Source organism: Pyrus communis, chromosome 11, assembly GCF_041283825.1.
Source record: "Pyrus communis isolate YQ-2024b chromosome 11, ASM4128382v1, whole genome shotgun sequence".
Lineage (NCBI taxonomy): Eukaryota > Viridiplantae > Streptophyta > Magnoliopsida > Rosales > Rosaceae > Pyrus > Pyrus communis.
In genome coordinates this window covers 28,016,309-28,024,148 of record NC_142575.1, presented here as the reverse complement: position 1 = coordinate 28,024,148, position 7,840 = coordinate 28,016,309, and the positions used below count along the sequence as shown (strand labels likewise).

Below are 7,840 nucleotides of genomic sequence, written 5' to 3'. Positions count from 1 at the left end.
GAAGTTTACGTAGTATCGTTCGGAAGTACTCTCCAGATTTTCTTTGCTTGGCTGAACCAATGACTTATTTTTCTCGAATCAAACAAACTTATTGGCGTTCTATTGGTATGCATTTGGTGGGTGTCAACGATCTTGCGTCTTGCCTTCCAAGTCTTTGGGTTTTTTGTTCAATTAATGTTTCTTCTCCTACTGTGGTTTCAATTTCTAACCAACATATTTTCATTCAGTTTTTTAATAATGGTGTTCTTAATGGTCTTTCTTTTGTTTATGCGGCAACAACGGTGGTGGAAAGGAGGCCATTGTGGTTGTCTTTGGCGTATGATTGTTCTATTTTCTCCGGCCCTCATTTAGTTTTGGGTGACTTCAACGCGGTTCTTGGTGCTCATGAGAAGATGGGTGGTACTCTCCCTCGCCATATTGCTTGTACAGAATTTCAAGCTATGGTTGACATCTGTAATCTAATTCCAGTTGACACCAAGGGCTCTCCTTTTACTTGGACAAATGGAAGGGGTATTTCTTCCCACATCGAAATGCTTTTAGACAGATGCTTCTGCTCTTTTCCATGGTTAGACTCCTGGCCTGTGACTACATGCTCTACGTTGGTCCGTCATACTTCTGATCATAATCCTCTGCTAATTTCATTTCAGAAGTTTGTTGCTCAGTTTCCAACACCATTCCGATTTCAAAAAGCTTGGTTGGATCATCCAGATTTCTTAACAATGGTGCGTGCTGCTTGGGATTCTTTTTCTATTTATGGCTGCCCAATGTTTATTTTGCAAGCTAAGCTTAAATTGTTGAAGCCTATTCTCAAATCTTGGAATTTGAATGTGTTTGGGAATGTCAACGCAAAGGTGGATGCGGCTCGTGCTTCTCTTGAGGCAATACAACTTGAAATATCAACTGGGGGGTTTTCTGAGGATCGTTATGCTGCAGAGATACAAGCTCATTCTTGTCTTTCTCAAGCTCTTATAGTTCAAGAAAAATTCTGGAGTGACAAAGCTCGTGTCCATTGGTTGCGTGATGTTGAACGGAACACAAATTATTTTCAGAATCTTGCTAAAATTCGACGTGCTAAGAATTTTATCTCTTCTTTACGAGTTGGTCCCAGTTTGGAGGATGATGTTCATGTTTTACGCACTCATGTTGTTGAGCACTTCTCCATTGCTTTTACTGATGATGGCAGCATAATGGATACTGGTTTAATTTCTCGACTTATTCCGTCCTTGGTGACCGACTCTGAAAATGCTTCTCTGCTTACTATTCCTACATTTGAAGAGGTAAAAAATCCATTTTTTCAATGGACCCTGATAGCGCTCCGGTCCTGACGGTTACGATGGTCATTTTTGCCGGACCACATGGGATTTTATTAGCGGTGATGTGGTCCAAGCAGTTAGATCTTTCTTTATATCAGGTTATATCCTTCCCAATCTCAATTGTAGTTTTGTAACGCTGATTCCAAAAACTCAAGAAGCTGATTCTATTTCACAGTTTCGCCCCATTGCCATGACTAATTTTATGTTTAAAGTGATTACCAAAATTTGGCATATCGTCTTGCTCCTATTGCAGCTCGGATCATTCTTCCAAATTAGTTTGCTTTTCTCAAAGGTCGTTATATTTCCGACTGCATACTTCTTGCTTCGGAATGTATTAATTTGCTTGCAATAAATGTTATGAGGGCAATGTCGCAATTAAGTTTGATGTTGCTAAAGCTTTTGACACTCTTAGTTGGGATTTCCTGACTCGAGTGCTTCAGGCTTTTGGTTTTCATTCTTCTTTTGTTCAGTGGATTAGCTCTACTCTTCATTCAGTGCGTTTATCAATCCTTTTTAATGGCTTTCCGGTGGGCTTTTTTAGTTGCAGTCGTGGTGTTCGTCAGGGTGATCCACTTTCGCCTCTTCTTTTCTGTATTGCTCAAGAAGTTCTTAGTAGAGGTATTTCTAAATTGGTGCATTCAGGTTGCATTCATCCTATCTCTTCGTGTTCAAGCTCCATCTCATGTTCTATATGCTGATGATATCATAGTTTTTTGTAAAGGAGATAAGCGTAGTTTGAGGAATCTCATGGCTTTCATGGATGAATATGGCTTGAATTCTGGGCAACATATCAATAAGCAAAAATCTAGAGTGTATATTGGGAAAGCTGCATTTCATCGTCGTTCCCAAATTGTTTCTTGACTTGGTGTAAATTTGGGGAACCTTCTTTTATTTATCTTGGTGTTCCTCATTTTCGCGGTCGTCCAAAAAGGGTTTATTTCCAATCATTGGCTGATAGAGTGCGTCAACGGATGTCTCAATGGCAAGGACGTTCGTTGTCTATGGATGGACGTGTTGCTCTAATTAAATCGATTGTTATTAGTATGCTTTTTCATAGTTTTTCAGTTTACCGATGGCCTTCTACTGTTTTGGTGCAAGTCAGAAATTGGGCTCGTAATTTTATCTGGACAAGTTGTGCGGACTCTAGTGGTTTTTCGACGGTTTCATGGAAGAGGTGTTGTGCTCCACTGAATGAGGGTGGTCTTGGCATTCGGAATTTCGCTTCTTTGAATCAAGCTTTTCTGCTGAAAATTTTTCTACTTTGGCTTCTTCATTTTTTCGCAGTCGGTTTTCAATAATCATGGTTTGCCCTCCTCCTCGTATAAGACTTCTTCTATATGGCCTGGTCTTCATCCTCTTTTCTCTGAATTACAACAAAACTCACGTTGGATTATTGGTTCAGGTAAAAACGTTTCTTTTTGGCATGCCAATTTGTTGGATAAATCCTTAATTCAAGTTTTAAACATTCCAAATGCTTTGGGTAAAACTTTGCATGCACGGTCTCCAATTTTATTATTGATGGGAATTATATATGTTCTGCCTCTCTCCATGATAGTTTACATCTTATTTGGGGTCAAATTTGTTCTATTTGTTTACCTAAGACTACTGAAATTGATGATACTTTGATTTGGACTGATTCTTCTGATGGTTATCTCACGCTTTCTCGTGCGTATGATATTAAACAAAGCAAGCAACCTTTGGTGGTTTGGGACCGTTGGGTTTGGAATTCTTGTTTTCGTCCTAGAAATTCTCTTTTTCTATGGAAATTCATGCATGGGAAAATTGTTACAGATTCTTTATTACAGGATAAAGGTTTTGCTCTTGCCTCCATGTGTTCCCTTTGTGGCTCAAATGTGGAAACTCCGAGACATTTGTTTTTTGAATGTTCTTTCTCATGTCAGGTTTGGTCTTTATGTTTAAATTGGTTTGGGGTGATCTCTAACTTTGATGACATTATGACCTTCTTCACTTATCCTATTCGCATAGGCTATGGCTCTCAGATTCAACTTCTATGGTGGGGTTTAATTGGAGCCTGTTTATATTGTCTATGGACAACACGTAATAAGCTTTGTTTTGACGGAATTCGACCTTCCATTACTACTATTGCTCACTCAATTAATTTTCAGCTCCTTGAAATTGATTCGCTGAGCAAGGGAAACATGAAAAACTATGTGGAAGAACTTTGTATTCTTCGCGCTATTGGTTTGTCTGGTCGTCATGCCAAGTCACCTCGTGTTATTGAAGTTTTATGGAAACCACCTTCTCTACATTGGGTCAAAGTGAATACCGATGGTGCAGCTCGTGGATCACCAGGATTGGCTGGTACTGGTGGTATCTTTCGTGATCATTTTGGTTCATGCGTAGGGTGTTTTGCTACTTCTTTAGGGGTGGCCAACTCTATTGAAGCTGAATTGCATGATGTAATTCATGCGGTAAACTTAGCTTGGGAGAAGGGTTGACGTTCTCTTTGGATTGAGTGTGATTCATCCTTGGCTGTTCTTTTCACTTCTGCTTCTCATAAAACAAAAACTAGCCTCTTCGTTGTGCACGCGAGAAGTCTTTTTTAATCACGGAGGCTATGCGCCTTCCCTTAAGAATATGTTTGCTTTAGTTATTTTTCTAATTGTGAACGTTATTATTTTGTAAGAAATTATTTTATGAAGTGTGCATGTGAGGCCCTTTCCTTATCATATTTGGCATTAAAAAATTTCGTATGCTTTCCTTTTTCAATCATGTTGTGATAAGTTCTTCTACAATTGTGTTACAAACTATCACATGCTCTCTAATTACCTACATAGCCAAGACTTACTCTCTACCATGAAAAAATAAATAAACTCGGGTTTGTAAAGAAAAACACTCCTCAAAATCATTCTCGCTGGATATCTTCATATGAAAATATTTTGTGGCAAGAGGAACTAAATAAATGTTAACAAATAGTTTAATTACCACAAAAAGTTAAAACAACCAAAACAGAATAGAACAAAATTATTTTCAAAATTTCATACGAATTGATTGTTTGCAAGAATATTTTTGCTCTCTCTCTCTCTCTCTCTCTCTCTCTCTCTCTCTCTCCATGTGGTTTGTAGCAATTAACTGGACACAGAAAAGTTATATCACAATACTTTCTTCTTAATTTCATTTTGTTGTAACTCAAACCAAATTTTCCCGACAAATATGAAGCTAAAATAGGATCCAACAACACACCTATGAAAGAAAAAAATGTCTGCCAACATAAAAGTGAAGTCGTGCGCATGATCGCCGCACAACACCTTTTACATGCTTCCCTCCTAGCAAAAATGTAAAGATGAAAGAGCCAATTTAGTGTATGAATGACTTTAGTGAAAACTAGCAGGACTGCCCGCGCTTTGCTGCGGGTTTTCAAATCATGAATAATATTCATAGAAAATTTAACTGAAAATGCTACAGCGATATAATCGCATTCTTAAATGTAACAATTTAGAGAACGCATGTTTTACATGAGTAACGCTCACAAAACCACACATTTACACAATTATCTCCAAATGAAAGAAAAAGCAAGAGATATGTGAATTGATCCATAGAATACGTAGTTTAATTTACATCGCTACTCATTAAGTCGACATCAAATAGAAGCTTCACATCACAATAATTAACCACAATCCTCTGTTTTTGTAAGTGCAGAATGAAAAACGGAATCAAATATTAAACCCAATATCTTCACAGCACAATGTTCAACCCAAAATCTTCACATTAGCTCAAGAACTATATTGTTTCCAGAGCTTTCCAATTTCCCAGCACAGAACGACAAACATAAAAGCATTGAAATAGCTCTAAATTAAAACAATAGGATGAACTACAAAACGATAGAGGAAAGATTAAGAGCTTACCCTCACAAAATCAAAGCTCACCAAAATGCTTACCCTAACCAGAGAATCGTAGAGAATAAATCTGCATCAACATGTAAATCATAGAAAAAAAATTAAAATTTATAAATACCATCATTTCACTACTAATTTGAATAAATCCAGAAACAATACATTGGAATAATCTTTTAGGTCTTCCAATATTAATAGGTTAGAAATTCAGAAGATAAAACACCACAATTCATTAAATTCAAAGTTGAACAATTCATTAAATTCAGAGCTTACCCACTGCAACATCAAATGATAGAAGCAAGACTTGTGTTAAAAGTCATGTGATGTGTGCATTTACAGACACCAAGATTTTACATGCCCAAGAAAGGGAATCACTTCATTAAAAAGAGAGGAACTACTGATACTGCAGGTACATTAACCAGACCACTAATTTTAAATGACAGCATATGCTCAAGTAAGCGAAAGACTAAAAGACGAAAAGAAGAGGGTTATATACCCGTTTCAATGTCATTGTCAGGGGCCTCTTAAACCTGGTTCCAAAATGAGGATAGTCCAACACTCTCGTAGTGACTAATACTTATTGTGACCTTCACTCAGTTTGTGAATTAGAAGCTTGAAATACACCAAAAATTATATTAATAGCCATTCCCCTAATTTTAACTACTAACAGCGTAAAGAATTGGAAATTACAATTAAGACCAATGTTTTCCCCCTTTTTTTTCATTGCCATAAAAGGCAGAAAAACAAAGGCTTCTAAAACTCAAACCAACCGTCTCATTTCTTCCCAAAAATAAACACATTTTAATCCAACATTCATAAATGCGTGGTCAAACAGGGGAGAAAATTATGTTAATTTGGGCTTCAAATTTACAAACATAACTGTTTACAATAAGCATATATAACATGATTTGGTCTGCAGTGCTTTCACCAATAGTTATAAAAAACAAAGATTCTAAAGATATGCATGCAATAGAATGACTATTACCTTCAAGTAAGCAATTGCATGGTTGCAATCTAAGTTGCACACATCATGTTCAATCTGATAGCTTCAGTATAGCACTTGACAACATTATTTCAGGTTTTTCCTTAAATGAAGTATTTCCCTGGGAAAAGATTAGCAAACATAGAAATTGAAACAATACACATAAGTACATTGGTATCCCAGTTCTTTGCTAATAGAAAATGAAATTAAGGGGATGGAGAGACCTAATTTCAACTTTTTGAAGGAGAACACCACACTTCATTCATATCAAAGAACAGCATGATTCCAATTTCAATTTTGAACATAATAAATCACATAGCATTCATATATTACTTCAACTTCTTTAAAATTTACTTTTTTATTTAAAGATTGTATATTTTAATGAGTCTAAATTGACTATATATAAATTATACCTTTTTATATTTAAATAATAATGTACATTGTATAATTATAGTTATAGTCCATGAATACAATTAGAGGCCTTTGAATTTCTTTGCAAGAGAAGATTTACACGGAAAAGCAACTACAAATATACAGAAGGAGGGAATTTGAGTTTTGTAGTCCATCTACTCAGCAATTTCTTAATATAGATACAACTGAGCAGTGGGAGAGCTTTAGCTAATACTATTCAATTCCACAGGTAATTATAAAAAATTAATCACATAATTTCTCACAATAAAAATCAATGTGACTAAAAACAAATGATATGTATCAACTTTGATGATTTCCCTTATTTTCCCTCTCCTTCCCAGCAACCAAACAGGGGCAAAAATTACCAAAAACTGAAAAGATTGAAGTACCTGAGCAAGTTGGAATGCCTGGGTTGCCATATACACTTGGTGTAAAAAAAATAAGGGTGGGCATTTTCAGAGCACCTAAACCCTTCATCCACAAACGTATGTAAAAAATCATACAAAATAATATTTTGAATGCATTAATCCGTAGAAACAAATAAGCTAAAATGAAACTTCTCTATCAGAAAGTAAAGACACGATCCAAAAATCCATTAACATAAAAAAGATGTCAATGTCCATTAGCAGCAAGTTTCTCACCTGGAAGACAAATCTCTTTTTCATTCCTTGAACTGATAGAAGACCTTTCATACGATATATGTCTGTAGACATCGAAATTTCAGTAAAACAAATGTTCACCAATGCATTAAAGTTTTGACGTGTCAAGGCATACATGGCATACGCCACGTGTTGTACAAATTGTACACATGGCGTGTGACTCAACAAAATAGGAAGAAATACCCTTGAAGGACTAAACAAGTTTTTCTTCTCATTTTGGGCAATGACAAGGCAAGTACATTTCAATCCATTGAGGATCAAAACAAGTTTTTCTTCTCATGTTGGGCAATGACAAGGCAAGCACACTTCAATCCATTACGGATCAAAGCAAGTTCTTCTCATTTTGGGCAATGACAAAGCATACACATTTCAAGTTTAAAATGGTGTTAAGTGGGAAATTAGGCCATAAGTTAGACCACTTCAAGTTTAAAATGGTATTAAGTGGGAAATTAGGCCATAAGTTACACCACTTCAATTTCAATATTGCATTAAGTGGGAAATTAGGCCATAAGTTACACCACTTCAAGTTTAAAATGGTATTAAGTGGGAAATTAGGCCATAAGTTACACCACTTCAATTTCAATATTGCATTAAGTGGGAAAATTAGGCAATGGTGCTTGG

At 36.1% G+C, this 7,840-nt stretch overlaps 1 long non-coding RNA gene across 3 annotated transcripts; it reads right to left on the bottom strand.

Moving 5' to 3' along the window:
- Positions 1 to 4,656: 4,656 nt before the first annotated feature.
- On the bottom strand, positions 4,657 to 7,265 carry LOC137708334 (uncharacterized). 3 transcript variants are annotated; one of them, XR_015953633.1, is made up of 5 exons: positions 7,202 to 7,265; positions 6,950 to 7,031; positions 6,153 to 6,270; positions 5,180 to 5,240; positions 4,657 to 4,681 (listed from the first exon to the last, which is right to left on the bottom strand). It is a non-coding gene; the product is annotated as an uncharacterized LOC137708334 (long non-coding RNA). The 3 variants fall into 3 exon arrangements; XR_015953632.1 differs by lacking the exon at positions 4,657 to 4,681 and adding an exon at positions 4,745 to 5,071; XR_015953631.1 differs by lacking the exon at positions 4,657 to 4,681 and having other exon boundaries at positions 5,104 to 5,240.
- Between the last annotated feature and the right edge of the window lie 575 nt (positions 7,266 to 7,840).